At 44.4% G+C, this 18,375-nt stretch overlaps 1 protein-coding gene across 4 annotated transcripts in view; it reads right to left on the bottom strand.

The window, feature by feature from the left end:
• LOC105559343 overlaps nt 1-18,375 on the bottom strand; it is a 63,553-nt gene that overhangs the window by 41,521 nt on the left and 3,657 nt on the right. Inside the window, exon 1 of one of the 4 annotated variants that reach the window (XM_012007557.1) lies at nt 12,183-12,684. The exons of the other annotated variants lie outside the window; for them this stretch is intronic. The gene's annotated coding sequence lies outside the window, so the exon portion shown is untranslated. Of the gene's footprint in view, nt 1-12,182; nt 12,685-18,375 lie in introns of those variants that run through there. 4 annotated transcript variants of the gene reach the window in all.

Raw genomic sequence — 18,375 nt, 5'->3', positions numbered from 1 at the left:
GAGAGAGAGAGAGATAGAGAGTGTGTGTGTGTGTGTGTGTGTGTGTGTGTGGCGAGGAGAGAGAAGAGAAGAAGAGGAGAGGAGAGGAGAAAAGATCGGTCAACGAACCAACTGACCATACACCGGACCCCTGGGTGTACCTCACCTCGCACGCTCCCTCCGCTTTCCTCGTATTACTTCTCGGTAAATTTTTGCATACCGGTCACGGCACCTGAATTTAAAGTGTCGGCCGCGGCCGGTTCGTCTCTTTCGCTCCTCTCTCACCGGGCACGGGAGAAGAAAGTAGCCGATGCGCGATCAGGTGCGCGCGCGTGACCGTTCCGCGTATTCCCCCGTGGAATAATATCGTGTGTGCGTACGCGCCGCTAGCAAAACTCGGCATCAATCATTTACGCGTCTGGAGGAAAAATTCAGGGTTCGCACCTCAACGCTTCTCCTATTCACGAGGATACCCGCGTCGGTCAGCGATGACTGCGCTTGTTTCTGCAGTCGTATAATCATCGCGACGGAACGGGTTAAGCGCGGGAGGTTGTAATTTCACTCGCGTTTAACGTCGTACTTCTGTAATTAATTGATTAATCGACGCGCCGCTCACCGCGAGAAAGTCGGCGTCTTTACCAGGCAGCCCGGCAACCTTCATCGCGTGAATTTATCGTCGTCACGGCTAAACTGGACTGATAGTATAATTTACTATGCAGTTAGTGGCGATAAGTACGTACAAATTCACGGTTAACTTATCTCATTTCTTAACGCGTAAAATCCTCCTGTTATCAATTATTCCCTGTCTATTTCCTCTCCGGTGCTGTTTTCTCGCGACGTTCCTTTCCTGCTCCGTTTTCATTCTCTCATTTTTTTTTAAATTCATATGTACAATACTCGAGTAATTTCTCTTCTTCCGGTCACAGTTGCGTTATAGATGTGACCTACATTCTATTTTTACGTAGATAAATGAAATTAATGAACAATTAATGAATATCAATTTCGAACCAACGCGCGGCAATCGATCGGGCGATTTGTAAAGTTGCCGGACGATCATTTTTCTAAAATAGCGATGAATAAACTACACAAATAGCTTAGGAAAGTTGTAATATGCGGATTGGTTATTGAAAGGAAGAACACATAGGTCTGGTTTTTCATTTTCTGGTTAGTTGTTAACTAGAAGTTAGTCGATTCTCCATCTCTTCTTACAATTAGATAATAATAAGTAGAATAGAGAGTCGACTAACCTCTACTTAATAGTTAACCAGAAAATGAAAAATTGGACCTTGCAAGGCTAATTTCCAACCTGACGTTGTGTGCGCGCAACTATATATGCTATGTTTATCATGTTATTTCCATCTGTTTCACAGAAACAAATTAGTGTCAGATCAACTCTTACATACTCAAATTAACGCGTCCATTGTTTCGTATATACGCAAGAATTTACAGTCTTCTTAGAAGCATTTAATAATCTTACCTTCCAACAATATTATAGTCTTGTTTAAACACTAAAATTGTCACTTCAAGAATACATATAATTATTTTAACAATAAAATCATTTTAATCATTATAATCTTCGATTTGAAAATATGCTGTTTTCTATCTAATATTGTTTCCTCCCCATTCAAGAAAATTATTCTTAAATAGTAAGCGTACATTTTTCTTGAACGAATTACATAAAATTGCTTCATTCAAGTAAGTTTTTCTTCCTTTAACGCGATATAATCTCATTTCAAGATTTTCACGTTGAGACTAAACATATTTTCAACAGAAGAATATTCTTTTTTTTCCTGTGTTCTTTCTAACAATATCACCGCTTACAACCGTTCGTTTATGAACATTACAACATGAAGAACGCGAATTGATAATGTAAAACCTATTATTCTCTATCGCATCCACCCGTAAAGTTCCTCGAGGAGCAAGCAGTCGGGGAAGTTGGCTTGAAATCGGAAGGTTGAATTGTTCAAATCAGTTACGCGCCGCATAGACTGCCAGCCGAGCCTTGTGAAATGGTATCGCGCTATAAGATCAAATCGAACGCCGCGATTCCATCGGCTAACTTCCAGGAGCTGGCTACTTCAAGTACGTGTCTCGCGAGTTTCGGCCGCGGCTTGAGAGGAAATTCAGATTACGGGGCGAGAGCGGTCCACCTCCAAGCTCTCGATCCTCGATTTACTCGAGCGCAAGAACTACGGGCCACACTGCGGTGCACGCACGATTGCACGCAAGAGATAATCGCAGTTCACACGGCGATTCGAAGGCGCGGTGCCCCTTGACACAATTCTCCGAGGCGCGATTTCCTTTTTTTCTCTCTCTCTCTCTTCGGGAATTAATCATACGGTGAGATCTCGAGCTACCGCAGCTACCAATTTTCTGGCGGCGCGACTTTATACATGCGCGAAGCGACGAGAGAGGAAAAAAAATCACGATTAGCGATTTCTACGGGCACCTCCGACTTTCTACACGATTCCGTACCATCGAATCATGCCCAATCACGTTAGCGCCTCCGCTTAATTGGCCCCTAACGAGACGATCCTACCGATATTTTCCCCCGCGTGGTCCGCGCGCGTACGGTGAACGCGGGTAAGAGCAGAACGGAGGATGGTAATGATGCGTGCGGCTGAGGTACGCACGTAAGTCGCCGCGAATTGCAAACCCAGTTCAAAGATCGTCGAATCGAGCGCTAATGGAACTCTCCTCTCGCAATCCTCCGCGGCTGCTCGCCGACGAATTTCTTCCCTCCTCGCTTCTCCGTGTCGATAGTACCATATAGCGTTTAATCGCCGACTAATCTCCCTCGCGTCGACCGCATTTTTCCCTCCGCTCAGGTACATATAATGGTCTGCCCGGTCGCGCACGTGCGTTACCGCGTGTGAACGCACGTACGTTTACCCGCCGATGGAACTAATTCCGCCGGTGCACAATGGCCGTTGTATCACCTGGCCATTACCCGGGAACTCGATTATCCCACCGTTAGAACCGAGCGATGCATTCATCGATTTTTAATCGGGCGAATCCGTCGACGCGGACGCAGAGATCGATCGGCGACGGCGGAATCGTTTAACCTTTAAGCACGTGCGCGTAACCAAGATTTCTATTTCCTACTTAAATGTTATCTGATTACCAGTCACCTGTATGCGGCTTCGCATCTAACAATGTGAATGCGCTGTTCGCCATGGAAGATGCGCGAGCGTGCGCGCCGAGTTGGATAACGAGCCACCAAGTCGGTTTCATCCTCGCGCTGATTCACCATATGTCAACGCTATATAATCGAGTCTTGGCGATTACAGCTAATAGTAATTGGAAATCAAACGCTTCGGTCTTTTACGTTTTACTGTACATTTCGAAGAGTCAACGTGTAACGTTGTAATGTACAGAAAAGAATCAAAGTACAGACGAAAAACGCGCTGAAAGCTTTTTTACAGACGGAGACAGACAGACAGAGAGAAAGAAAGAAAGAGAGAAGTGAGGTCGATCAACAAAGCCCGACTGATAGTGTCGATACCGGACGATAGAAGGGATACGTTTACTTTATGTCAGCTCGAACGTTATCTCGTAGCTCTGTGATATTCGAGGCTCTATGGCGGTATCGCTTTCCGTCAATGAAATATACGTCGGACATCGACACGCCGGTTACCCGCGCGGGTTCGCCGGGCTTTACCACTCTCTCATCGATACCTCGAATTTACGATAAAGAATGACGTGTCGTAACGCGGAGAAGAAAATACTATTCCACCGATAAAACTCAGCGGACCGAGCCACCTCATTGGCGCCGTTTCGAATTTTCTTTCTCTCTCCTCTGCTTTCGTATTCATTGTCCTCTCTTGTCCCCTCTTCCCGTCGCTTTAAACGCGTGACGAAGAGTCGAATGATTGACTTGCCTTAATTTGAGATAAAAAAAAATCGTTATGTATAAAACGCAAAACTCAGCGCAAACAAATTATTATTTCCGGCGCGTGTTTTGCAGTAATCGAAATTGCAAATGACCGTAATGGTGCTTCGCCGTAATTACGGTCGCAGTTGCGAGACAATATTTTTTACTAGGTACAAAAAAGACAGAGAGAGAGAGAGAGAGAGAGATTCTTCTTGCGTCGCACGTCAAGTAGCAATTGCCTCCACAAGGATGACTGATCCGCACGGTCATTTGGACTTGGCGAACCCACGAACCCGAGCTCGCTACACTGCGGAAACTCAGTGTAATATTTACACATGACGTACACATCATTGCACGCACAGTTTCGCAAGCAATAGTGCAACAGTTACAAAAAAAGTCGACAAGTTTGAGTGGGTTAAGTATAAAGATAAGAATAAGGACAAGACTCACATATGTTTAATGTGAACGAAACAACGCAGGCGGAAGCTCATTTTTGCGTTTCACCCTTCTGAAAAAGTGACAATTGCGCAATGAGTGTTATCAGGCCAGAGAGGCCCCCGAGACGCGAGAAGAAGAACACTTGGAAAATAACGTGCGCCACGTTACGTGCAATTACACACGCTGGCGTTGCTCAAATTTCTGTATTTATCTTTGCGACCCTGTTCCGCGGTGGTTATTTTGTGGGAATACACAAAAGAATCCTCTTCGACTCGCGCGTCCGCGCACTTCTAGCCGGCCGCTAATTTTAGATTACACAAAATGCAAATGTGCCATTGGCGTGCGTTGCGTCAAGACGTTTTAGTAATCTTAATGCACCTGACAGGAGTGAGAAAAAGTTGCGGCAACCGAAGCGTCGAGCTGTAATTGGTCACGACAACGTCTCTCCGTCTCTCCGTCTCGCGGAAAGTAATCCTCTAATTTCGTGACGCGTCCCGAGGCCTGAAACTGCCACGTCCGCGTTATCTTATCGACGCCGGGCTGAATTGTAGCAGTCATCGGTAAGTACGCGACGTTAAACGTCACTGGTGTAATAATAAACTACGCCAGTGTTGGGGCTCAGTGGAAAAATGGCTCCCCCCTCGTTTGTTCATCGCGTCAAAAAGGTATGATATCACGATTTCTTAATGTCTCGATAAACGTACACGACCGCGCCCATGTTTGCCATCCTGCGCCGCGCCGTATCCTGGCCGTGCACAATGTGTGCATTAGCAACATTAAACGGGAATTTCTGCGGCGTACGCTCGGGAAACAAATGCAATTTTCCGTGGTCTCGCCCGGCGCAAAATCAGGCTAAAACCATGAAATTATTCCGTCTCTCGCCGCGGCGCGAAGGGCATCGATTATTCCATACAAAAGTTATTTATTTCGTTTCACAATACTGACATTTGATTCGCTCCTGCGTGTAAAGCGGATTAATTACGCAGGGAAAAAGAATCGAGTCCGCGCAGCAGCGCTCGTGCAGTTACCCTCAATCTCTTCGCAGGGCAGCAAACCTGCTATGATTAATGAACAAAGTTACCGTTAATTAATATTACTACGATAACGCATTAATGAATAAAGTTACCGCTACACATAGCGATGGGAGCAGGCGCGCAATTCCGCTTTCCGCATACGCGCGTTATGGGAAAAGCGTAGCGGTCTAAGGAGACATCAAAGGCACCCGTCATAATGATAGCTCAATCATCCCGCGATTACTTCTCGATTTGTCTAGTCATCGCGACGAGAAACTGTTACGCTACAGAGTTTGTTCGGTGTCATCCATATTTCATGGTGCAATCCAGACGTAATCGTTCGCATAGGACGACAGACGTAGGTGACGATAAATACGTCGACAGACGAACGGTAATCCCGTCCGCAAAGACACTAATTTACGAAATTGAAAGGTTGATCAGACACTCTTCCTCTTCGAAGATGTGATATCGACAGATATCGCGTTGAGCGGAAAGTGTCGCTTCTTCCCAGCATTTCTTTACCGCCGACGTTGTTTCGTGCACCGAGAGAATTTTCTCTTGAGATTTATCCTGAAAGTCATGTAATCGTGGGACAACGTGTCATTTTGAAGAATTTTATAAGAGTTTTTTCAATTTTACCATATACATTTTACTAGTAAAATATACGGTAAGCCTTTTAAAAAAATCTCATAAAGCTTTTCAAAATGCCACGATGATTTTCAAGGTAAATTCCAAAAGAAAATTCTCTCCGCGTATCAACCTTCGTCTCGATTTTTCTCTCTGCTTGGCAATTCACGCCTCGATAGCGATCATAAAATAGCGTCTCGGAACGCGATTTCCGATTCGGGCGAGACGGAATTGCCGGTCCCGGACGCGTACGTGTGCGTGACACGGTGATCTAATTTCCATGTGTGTCGAAGTCAGGTACACGGCGGCTCATCCGCGATACGATACGATACGATACGATACGATTTCGCGCTTCCGCGCGTATCGCTCTCTCGCCTCGCTCGCTCTTCGCCTTCTTCGTCTTTTGCTTCCTTTTCGCAATCGCGGTTTTTCACGCCTCTGCGCGCGTATCGAGAGCCTCGATCGATCCACGCTCGACCGACCGGTCGTCATGACTTGTGCCCCAGCTCTCTCGCAGGATCGCGAACGCAAATACGCGAAAGCCGCAACGGAGACCGGCGATTCGGTTACGTGTACGATCGAGTGCCGCGATAAATTCGACCCGGGGTGAACGTCGACTCTCGATCGTTATCGGCGCCGATAACGCGACCGTACCGAAACGAGAAGAAATCCCGGGTAAAAAGCGGTAAATCCCGGGTGTCCCGTGCATTTTTGTTTGCAAATGAAATGTGTGGGGCACAGAACTCGCGCAGCGATTTCGGCGCCTTCCCTTTTTTTCCTTCTCTTTTTCAGCGATGTAGTCCTGTCAATGTCCGGCGCTCTTGTTAACACGACGCGACTAGAAAATAAACGGTACGGCGGGAACAACAAAAAAAACAAAACGGACGCGAGCGCGTAAAAATCACGCGGACTTTATTCTCCCTCGTGTATTCCGAAAGAGCGAGAGCGAATCTAGGTGCCGTTTCGAAAAACATTTCTCAAGCTCGTCATATCCGACGCGGGGGATCTAGAAGCATATCTCGGGTTGCGTTTCGCAAAATCGGGCGCATCGGCACGAGACCGCGAACAGTAAACGCGCGGTTTCGTCCCCGATTCGCCGTGGGAATCGCGAGCGAATTAATTAAATCGCGACGAATCGCACGGACACGTTCCGATTACGCGAGCCTGTTAATGCCGATCGGGACCCGATAAGGACACCGAGATACACGCGCGGGTTCGCAGGCTGGGAATAATTATTGCCACACCGCTCCTTTTTTTTTTACGCCCCTGCCGCCTGCTTCCATCCGGCGATTTCTCGCGTACGCGTTACGGCCCGGGAAACGCGGACTCGCGGTTTCTCCCATACCGCCGTAATTGCGCCGGATTGGCCTAACAATTCAGGATACACCGCGATTGATCTTTCTCTCTTTCTCTATCCTGCCGGCTTTCCGTTTTTTTTACCCCTCATATTTTTCTATCCACTCGGCGCAGCCATTCGTCGATATCTACTCGCGGATAGTGTTTTCCTTCGGAACGATTTAATTGTAGCGCGGGTTGCGAAATCCGCGCTCGCTCGTTCGTTCGTTCATGCGGCGAAACGAGCCGCGGTTAAGATTTACGAGCGAAAAACAACGGCCGCGCAAAGAGCGCGCCCGCTCGATTTCAGCTTCTCGCGGCGCGCGGAATTGAAACGGAGAGGTGCAATTAATGGAGCTCCGCGGCGGCACGCGATCGCCGTGTTTGTTGCGCTCGCACCGAGACACGCGCGCGGCGTTTTTAATCGAATTAAGCGTGGAATATTTGTCAAGCGAAAAGCATGTCACGGCGACTTTTTATGGGCAGACGTTATTTCTGCGTCGTTCGTATAAGATGAAATTAGGGGCAACAGGTAGTAATCCGGAAGTAATCAGGTTTCCCAGTCGGTCATGAAACCAAATCACTTCACTCGCCGAATCCACGAAGGTGCAATGCGCGCGATTTCCCACATGGTGATTTGTTTTAACAATTTATGCCGTGAAATTGAAATCCCGCCGCGCTCACCCATATACATACGTAAAAATGAGGAAGCGTATCGCGTCACGTAGCCTTGTCGAGTCCGCGAGGAAAAGGAAAGAGGAAGGAAACAAATCCGATCTGCACATGGCAGTCGCGCGGAAATACTTTCCGCGGAAAACTTTTCTCCCGCGTTCGCGCACGATATTTCACACGCGTCTCTGGACGCGTCCGCAGGATATCCGTTTTCTCACAAGCGCTATGAGAGATGCGGTCGACGGCGAGGAAAAGCAGACGGAGGAAAGAAAGCACCGGCGCGACGGGCTGATCGCGAAAGGCTTACAGCGACACCGAATCCGGTTCCGTCCCTTCCGTACGTGGACCGCGCGCAGGCACGTCCACGTTTGTACTCGCTCGTGTAACGCGAAAGAATTGCTTCCTAGTCAGCGAGGTATAACGATATTGGCGTGGAGAGTTCAACGTTCCGTGCGAAACCGCGCGCGCTCTTCCGCGCACCCTTCGGTATGCACATTTGCGTTGATAATTACGACTCGAGCAATTTAATCGCGCCGCGGGAGGGGAACTTCCGATCGATGTTTCAAGTTAAGAAACGGCGTCATTCGCGGGATGAGATACGGAGACGGATGCGATCCACGGGAGACGCATCGGTTCACAGCAAAAAAAAACGTGTCAGATTAACCCTTATACAGGGTGTCCCAGGATGAAAGGTCAATACTCTGGGAGGTGATAGTGTTGGTCATTTTAAGCGAAAATGTTCATATGAATATATGTCCCATTCGCCACTGTTTCCGAGATAGAGCTATTTGAATGTAAAGTTGCGAAATTACTGACAAGAAAGAAATGCAACGTAGTATTTCTAATATTTCTTGTTCGAGTGATACATTTTTACAGATCATAAGCGACGAAAGCGACGGTATTCTTCAACAGCAGCAGTTTGCACTCTACCGTCACAGAAACCGTAAATGTACAGCATATCTGCATATTCGACATTTGTGAATATGCGAGGCATTTTGAACATTTCTACAATGTTATCGGCACAACGGTCAACAGACGTATAGGAGTAAATTCCCGCGGACGTTTATGAGGTTGGATGACGGGTGAAGTGTACAGAAAAAAAAGTAAATGCACGAGACATTCAAGTAGCTCTATCTCGGAAACAGTGGGGAATGGGACGCATATTCATGTGAACATTTTTGCTTAAAATGACCGACACTATCACCTCCCAGAATATTGACCTTTCCTCCTCTGGAACACCCTGTATACTCAAATTAGCGCGTTCATTGTTTGTATATACGCAATCTGTAATCTTTTCAGAAGCGTTTAATATGCGCGACTCGTGATTCGTAGAACTTCGTTGGACATTCGGGAAAATTCGTTATCACTTACTACACTATTCGCGATTCGCAGTTTGTCATTCGTAATTTGTTACTTGTCGTTTCGTTCGCGTTAACTTTGACAACTTTTAACTTTTACCTGTTATTACAGGACTTGCATCGTAAGCCTATAAGTTTCAATGTTAGTAAAAAAACCACTGTTTTCGTCAAAAACCCGCTCGGCTAGCGAATCACTGCGAATGGCGAATCGCGCACGGCGAATCGATCAATTTTTCTTCCACACCATTTGCAAATATACGAATCGCGCATTACGAATTGCGTAAAGTTCTCTCGCGTCGATCTCTTTCTTCTCGGTGATAAAAGTTACATTCGGAGTTTCCGAGATAAGGGCGTATCGAGAAGCGCAGTCATTTTGTGAAGCAATTACCCTCGTTTTAGCGGAGACCGAGTCTGAATACCGCGCCAAGTTTCCTCATAACGACGGTCTCGCGGCGCGGGGGATGAAAGAAAACGCGTATCTTCGCCTTCGGTGCACCTGTGCGCGATCATCTTCACGGGCGCCGGCGCGCGATGGCGGTCGTTAGTTCCCCGTTAACGCACGCTTCGTTATCCTCGTTAGCGGAAAGTACGCGCGAGCGAATGTAGATTTCGCGTATCTAACGAGCTCGACGGATACCTCGTACCTTCGATGCCGCGATGCTCCGGTATTTTCGCCCGCGAGTGGTCGAAATTCGGAGGCCCCGCTAGGTGCTGGCAAGATCATCTCGCGTCAATAAAACATCGATGAGCGGCGCTTGTGAATTCGGGAGAGGAGAATAAACGAAATCCGTCGCTTTCTGCGAGGAAAAAATTGACTGTGCTCGAGGAATCACGTTACCTCCGAAAGAATGTTGTTCTCCAAAATTTGAATTCGCCGCAAGGACGTCGAGAAAGGTGCGAAATATACCTTTGTAGATTCAATTTCTATTGACACGTGAAGTCATAAGAATCTGAGATATGAAGGAACTCGCTAACTTATGCAAGCGCGGGAAAGGCACAGCGGCCGAGAGACAAAAGATTTGAATGCCGCATATGACGTCACGTAACGCTGAAACGTCTTTGTGCAAGCTGCTTTTGCATTTATCTTACGGAGAGCTCGGTCGATGCCATCGGATTTCCTTCCACACCGCCAACGGATGTTCCACGTAATTTCGTACACAGACACACGCGCGGTTTTTCCTCCTTTAAGTTCCAAGACACTTGGAATTTAACGGCGTGTGTCTCGCGGAAACGATTGCGCGCTCTCATTTTCGAAACTCGTTTCTTCCGTTCCGCGGCGACACGCGACGTGACGTTTCCTTCGTGCTTTCAACCTGGCACCATGCAGACAATTAGCGTCTGTTGATTAAAAGAGCACGGAGCATTTCCTGCGTTCTTGGAATTTTTTACGTAATAATAAAATATGTAAAAAATTTCGACGCGCGCTATATTAGTTTCCACTGGCATACATCGGTAACTATTAGTAGGTGCTAATTATCAGTACGCTCATTACACATACTTTCGCTATCGTGTGGAAACGTAACTGTGCGTGATATCGCGATGTTTGTAGCATTTATTAATATACGAATTTGAATATCGATTAAAGCATTCGTTAATTGCCACTATAAATCATAACAGTTATTATATTCGGCCGCATGTGTTTATATTCTGTTACACGTCATAATGGAGCCGTTCTAATTAGTTTAATTATTACGTGCAGTAATTCCGCGACACATTTATTTTAAATCACTTCATTTCACGCAAACCATGTTAATGGGTTAATCGAAATAATGGCGAATCAAAAACAGTCCCTCCGTCGAAAATGTGAATCCCCGGGAGAAAATGTAGATTCATATCTGAGTATATCTGACTCAGATACGAGCAGATCTGAATTTTGTCCTCAGCCAATCATATACAATGTAAATGTGAGTTAGATATCGTTTGATAACGCACAAATATGTTCGAAATATTTAAAAGATTAAAATTTTAACACTTTATAAATATTTACCAAAATAGATACGTGATCATATATGATCTCTTCAATCTAAGACTACAAAAATATCTATGAAATATTTTGATAAATATTGATAACGTATTAAAATAAATCTTTTAAATATTTTGTAGAGGAAAGTCCCCTATTATGAGATGGAGGAGGTTCTGCTAAATTAATAGGCATCATCTGTTGGTTCCAGCATAAATTTATTGCCCTTGCAGTGAAATCTGTTTAGTGGAAAATTGATTGTTAGATCGTGTAATCGTTGCGAAAAAATATTTGTAATTTGAAAACCTACTATCTCATGTTAGAATCCTATCTCATAATAGAGGACTTTCCTCCACATATGTGTGTGTTATCGAACGATATCTAACTCACATTTACGTAGTATATCAGCGGTTAGGGACAAAATTTCTATCTGCTTGTATTTGCGTTACTACAGATATGATTAGATAAATACATTTTTCCCCGGGTTCTCTGACTGCTTTCAACAAATAAATCAAGCTGCTCCAAAAAAATGTAATTACTTGGTAACAATGTGTATGTGCACTATCATTATTTTGTAACGTTTTCCAGTATCTCTTTCGCTTAGAATCCAAAATGCCATAAAGATTACCATTTTTCCATAAAGATTACCGCACTACGTTTTCGTGTGGCAGCAGCAAGAGCAACACAATTTTAAAATATGTAACAGCGCACATACTGCACGGTGCGGAATATCCTTCATTTTTCATTTCCGAAAATCGTTATTGGCCTATAAGATACATTTATGCCGTCGAGAGAATTCAGTCGCGAATAGAAATTGGTGCCAGAGCGTACCAGAGCTTATGTTCAACATAAGAACGCTGTCAGTTTCGTCCGCTACAATTAACGGGGAATGAAAATAGCATAGTTATTCAGCACGTAGTACTCACGATTGGAAACGATTAATCGCGATGCTGCTTAAATTCTGTCTCTGGAGTTGTTCAGCGTTCCTCGACGGTGGAGAGGACTTCTCAAACTCAACAGTGACTCATGATAACTCACACTCGCAGGGGCAGAGGGGAGAAGAAAGCGGGAGAGGGAGACCCAAGTGCACTGCTACGGACTTACAGGCACGCACGCACCCCCTCGGTCCACCCTTATCTCCGCGATTCGCGATTATTTTCGCACGCACCTCGCGAGCACCGAGACGCGCGCACCTCGAAATCTCGCTCGATGGGTCGTATCTCGGAGCTGAGGCTCACGCGCGCGCGAGGCAGAGGATAAACACTCGGGCACAGGCAGGTGGATTCCCCTCCTTCTCTACGGCGAGATGGAGAACGGCGACGAAGCGTCGGTCACGAATGGTGGCGGTCGACTGAGGCGCCTCGTCGTGCATTCGGTCGGTGCACCTCCGGACCTCCCGCGCTCGCAGCCGCGCTGAGGCCGAGCGCCGTGCGGACACGACACACGCGTGCCTGCGTGGCCGCGCGCGCGCGCGCGTGTATGTGTGTGTGCGTGCGTGCGGCGAGGGAGTGCGAGCCTTGGAGAACGGCGCGGACGCACTCGCGCAATTGTTACTTGGTACCGCAACGCCCGGCACTCGCGAATCTCTCGGCGCGACTTTTTCGCGCTTCGACGCACCGCCCGCATTTCGGAGCACTCCGGGCGAGTGTCGCGAGGAGCTTTCGCACGGCGCGATTCCCGCACAGTTCACTCGCGATTAAACGTGTTACCACAGTTGCGAACTCTCGTCCTCCCGTTCCCTCCGGCGACAAGTCGAATTTAGGACGAATCCGCTCGCGCGATCCATCTACTTTGTCTAACAAGCGAGCTTTGTTACCTGGTCCGATGGGATTTGCCTTCCATTGTCCGTCTGTCGTACGTGACGCAACGCGATAGAAGGATATTTTTAGACTACTTTGGCTTTCTTACGGCTGTCTGCGCGTCGCATTTATATCTCGAGTGGCCGAGAATATTATATGCATTTTAAAATTGGGGTCAATGTGTCCGCGCCGTGACTGCGTAAAATGCAAAGCGAAATACACGTTGCAATTTATAGAAAACGTGACGGGTATCGCGAGGTACTTACTTGTTTCTACAAGCAAGTTGTTTCCGTCACTGATTTTTATATATTTTCTCGCGTAAGTGAATAAGGGTCCTCCAAAGAATTTTATACAAAGAAACTTTTTCAGCACGATTTGGCTGTCCGAGCGAGTTCCGCCGCACGCGAGCTCTGAAAACACCTTTTGTCTTCCTTCTCTTACAACGCACAGTAAAATGCACAGTAAACGGCCATGAATAGAGCTAATGAAAGCCGTTTCCGCAGCGATTCTTGTTATTAAATGAAATAATTATTGAACGAAAAAGAGAACGGAAGGCATTCTGTTAAATGACAGAAATATGCGATTGCTTTTCAGCCTTAATGTGGTCCGGAAATCGCGTTCTTTTTGTGAAACCATTTTTGTAGCCATTGGGCAAATAGAAATTGTTTCTGTATATTAACACACAATTTTTTTTCAAATTTTAATCATTCAGATTTAAAGAATAGATGAGACAATACGTTTTAATCACTCTTACATTTTAATCAATTTTATTTTATATTTGGATAACCACTTTTGTTACACATAGAGAAAAGTCCCCTATTATGAGACAGGCTCCTAATACGAGATAGCGGAGTTTCTGCTAAATTAATAGGCATCATCTGTTTGTTCCACCATAAATTTATTGCCCTTGGAGTGAAATCTGTTTAGTGGAAATGCATTGTTAGATCGTGCAATCGTTGCAAAAAAAGATTTGTGATTGGATTTGAACGTTGAAAGCCTACACGGAGAGAATTTTCTCTTAAAATTTATCCTGAAAATCGTATTTTACTAGTGAAATGCATGGTAAAATTTCAAAAAATCCTCATAAAGTTCTTCAAAAATGCCATGTTGTCCCATGATGATTTTCAGGGTAGATTTTAAAAGAAAATTCTCTCCGTGTACTATCTCACGTTAGAATCCTATCTCATATAATGGAGGACTTTCCTCTATATTAATGTAAAATTGAAATCGGACACAGACTCAGTTAACATAACACGATTTATCTTGTAATTGAGAACATGGAGATCTTGAATTTCTCCGGGGAACATGTGGATTTTTTTCCATTAAATTTTCGCTGGTTTTCGCCGTAAAATTTTCGGCTGCTAGACGTAACTTTCGGCGGTGTATGTCGTTATCTCTCACAAAGCTGAGCTGTCCATTACGAAATGTAATTCATAGTTACCTACTGTTATTTGTTGGAAAACGTTTGTATCTAGATTGAAAGGTTTGTAGTTTTCATACCATTTCATACGTGAGTCGTGTGCGTTATATGTTTATAAATGCGGGCGGAAAAAAAACGCGATGACCGAATAATTGAAATAAATCGAATTCGACTGCATTCTGTTTCTACACATACGAGATGCACATTTTGATTAGTAAAATGATGCAAGTGGGCCGCGCGTAACGTAGGTGGCAAATCTGCTGTCCCTTCTGAAAGCTTTCATTTTCAATCGTAAATCCACCCGAAAATTTACGAGACCGTGCACATCCGTCGAATTGCATCCGTTTGATTTGCCCCCCCCCCGCCGATAAATCACAGTTATCCGTGCGCACTGTGGATTCGATGCGCTGTTAAGCGGTGCCGTATTTTAGGCATCAAGATTTGTGAAATACAAAGCGAAGGAATTTGCAGGGAACTAGCCTCACGATGGAGGATGAGACGAACTGTAATTACGAACGGACAGTTATCATACGCAGTCTTATATTTTACTAAGCTATCACAAATCTACCGTGAAATTTTTCTTTTATTTTATTGTAATTGTTAACTAATATTTTTCGTTATCGATTTTATACGGCGCATAATACGAGCAACTTAAGTGTGCGACAAAAATAATGTTTTTTCGGGCCACATACACAAACGGAATTGTTAAACAAATTTTTTTTTAATCGAACGTTGATCGGTCGCGATATCACTTGTCAATTATGACGTATGAAAGTATAATCGCAAACGTCATTTGTCAACGTCACGGCGCGATCATAAAACGCGAGTTGCTGTTTGCACGTCGCGAATATCCGCGCCTCAACCCTTTCGTCGCCACCGCAAGTTTTTGTATTTCTGACTGGTGCGCGAGCCGGATGCTCGGCAACAATAACGCCTTTAATTATCGCAAGCAATTAAAATCGTTTCCGCGCGCGGGACCGCGTTTGCATGCCGTCCGATGCAGAATGTCGCGTGTTGACAAAAAATGATTGAAAAAAAGTGCGAGGCCTAAATTGAAACCGTTTGTGTGCAAGATTCATTTTCGCACACGAACGATAGATATTATTTTATATCTATCTAGAAATAAAAGTTGTATTTTGAATTTTTTAATTTGCAAAAAAAACAGTTATTTCGGTACAGTGACATTTTCTAAATTATTATTTAAATTTCTCCTTTTATATACTGCCATGTTAACTGTTCCCTTATGCATGGAAAAATGTATGGCATTCTGCAACGGATGCGAAATGACAGAATTAGCAAGTATAATGAATGAAATTTTCTAATTGGAGGTAGAAAGAGAAAGAAATTGTGGCGAAGAGGTAATAAAAGCGGGACAAGAAAGACGTGAATGCGACTAACACGGCAGCAAAGATACAGAAAATGTAATATCTCTTTAGAATTCGTTTGGCACAGAGGTGTTAGATTTCCTATGTCGGTACAGCTGAACCTTCGTGGCATCAAAACGTCGTATTTAATGCGACGGAATAACATAACACATATTTAAACGCGAGGAAGTGCAGTTTAAATTAATACATGTAGCATTATTACAACTTGTAGAACAGTTCCTATTTGGAACAGACGTCACATTTACGGGGGAAAAGAGGAGGAATTTCCGTGTGTCAAAAGCTTACGTCGCAGAATGTGAAAAATACAAAATTACATATCAATTGTCACGAGCCATATTTTTAAAAAGTTGAGTTTTTTTACAGAAAAAAATGTTACTTTTTCCCATCATAAAGTTTATGTATAATATTTAGGAGATAACAAGTGAAAGACCGATGGCATAATTTCTTAACCGATCCACCGTGCGAGAAGTGGAGATAGTCGCATGTTAAAAAATGTTACTTTGTTTTTATCATAAAATGTCTGTGTTTAGGAGATGCCAAGTGAAAGACCAATGACATAATTTCTTAGCCGAACCACCGTGCGAGATGTGGAGATAATCGCATGTTAAAAAACGCTACTTTGTTTCTATCATAAAATGTCTGTGTTTAGGATGCAAGTGCGGGAACAATGACGTCATTTCTTATAAGCCGATCCACTGTGCGAGAAGTAGAGATAATCGCATGTTGTTTCCGTACCGCGGACGCGCGTCGAGGAAAATTCGCTCTTTCGCGTTGCAAGACGCGGGCTTCCCTTTGACGTATACGTACTCGTCGTAATTTCTGATGTTTCGCGGTTAATCTGGCGCGGCCGGAGTATATACGCGCGGCGAACGCAGAGCTGGGAGATGATATACCGTACGCGTCGGAGATGGCCGTAATAACGCCATAAACGCCGCGAGAGCATCGCGCAACAACTCAATACGTTTCCATCAAGCCTATCCTCCGCACCTCTGTGTCGCTTTCGTACGTGAGGCTATCGTGGCGCGCTGCAAATCAAGGGCTTAGATCTGCTCGAGTCTTCCATCGGTTTTCGCAACCCGATCAGATTGCATCGCCGCACATCCGCACTGCTAACTAATCGAACGATTTGCCGAGGACGAAGTTACGCTCGCCTACCGATAAGTGATGGTTTGCAGCCGCGTCAGTGTGTTAATTGCGTTTAAGGTCTGCGTATGAGCGATTCGGTAGGTAAATCCCCCAGGGTTTGTTAATTGGAGTCAAGCCATGCGTGAGGATTAGCGTTTCACGATTGATACACGAAGGAGATCGATCAAGCGACATGCGCCTAAATTGATCTGTAACCTTGTCATAATTAATTTCGCGTAATTTTATGCATTAGGAACACGCAAAACGAGAATTTCAATTACAAGAGGCCATAAATCTCCCGCGCTGCTCGGTTTCATCGACATCTCTTACGTGGACTATTATTCTGTCGACGTATATTTAACATCCATAGATGCAGGGTTGGGAAAGTTACTTTATAAAAGTATCTAGTTACAGCTACAGTTTCTTCGCTGAAAATGTAACTAGTTACAGTTGCTAATTCTGAAAAGTAACGCGTTACAGTTACTCAAAAAGTAACGAATCGTTGCTTTGCAGTTACTTTCTTGCAGTGAAAATAAAAATATCAAATCTGCATTTAAATTATAAAGTGTCGATAAAGCAACCAATTCAGTAGAAAAAATAGTATCGCCGCTGGCTTTACTCCCGTCGAGAGAAGAGGCGAAACTCGATAGTTTCTTGTAGTTTTTCCTTTTATAATATTGAATAACTTAAGAAATAAAATTTCAGCCAGTTCTAGTCAAATAATATTACCTGTTTGTAATTTATCACTGGCGAAGAAAATATCAATATGAGAAATGCTTTCGTGTCACTTAGGGTGATAATAAATATTGAATTATGTAATAAACTCCAATATTACAAGACAGATACCAAAAAGAGTTGCGGCCATGAACAATAAATTTTTTACATGTACGAAAAACAGAGATTAAACATCGCACGATCAAAAATATATAATAATCTCCTTCAGTATTACCGGATTTTCTACCAAATGTAAAGGAATGTATAAGGAATCATTCATATTTAATTTCTCGTAATCAATCTCATATCAAACGTGTACTTGCGTTTCGCGACATGATTGACCAAATCTCGTGGGATGATTGAGACTTCGTGGCACTTGGTACAACACCTCGGTATTAATCACACGCGACAGGAAAGGAAACACGAAAAATGTACGATTGCACGATGTTACTATTTGTCCTCTGTATTCCTTGTGTAGCAATAATTCCATTTCAAAGAGTCCTCGATCGAATTGTTCGTTCTTTTTTTTACTAATAAGTCCGCGAGACACGAACACTTCTATATTTTTCATAATACTACTTTGCAGAAAATTAATGTTGAATTGTATCAGCTATGAGCTCGTAACATATTGTTAAAACGCCCTCGATCGAATTTATTTCGGTCTTTCTCTTCATTT

The sequence above is a fragment of the Vollenhovia emeryi genome, unplaced genomic scaffold (genome assembly GCF_000949405.1).
Source record: "Vollenhovia emeryi isolate VEMERY1.0 unplaced genomic scaffold, V.emery_V1.0 DF939280.1, whole genome shotgun sequence".
NCBI lineage: Eukaryota > Metazoa > Arthropoda > Insecta > Hymenoptera > Formicidae > Vollenhovia > Vollenhovia emeryi.
Note: the sequence above shows the minus strand (reverse complement) of the source record. Positions and strands in the feature narration are given on the sequence as shown.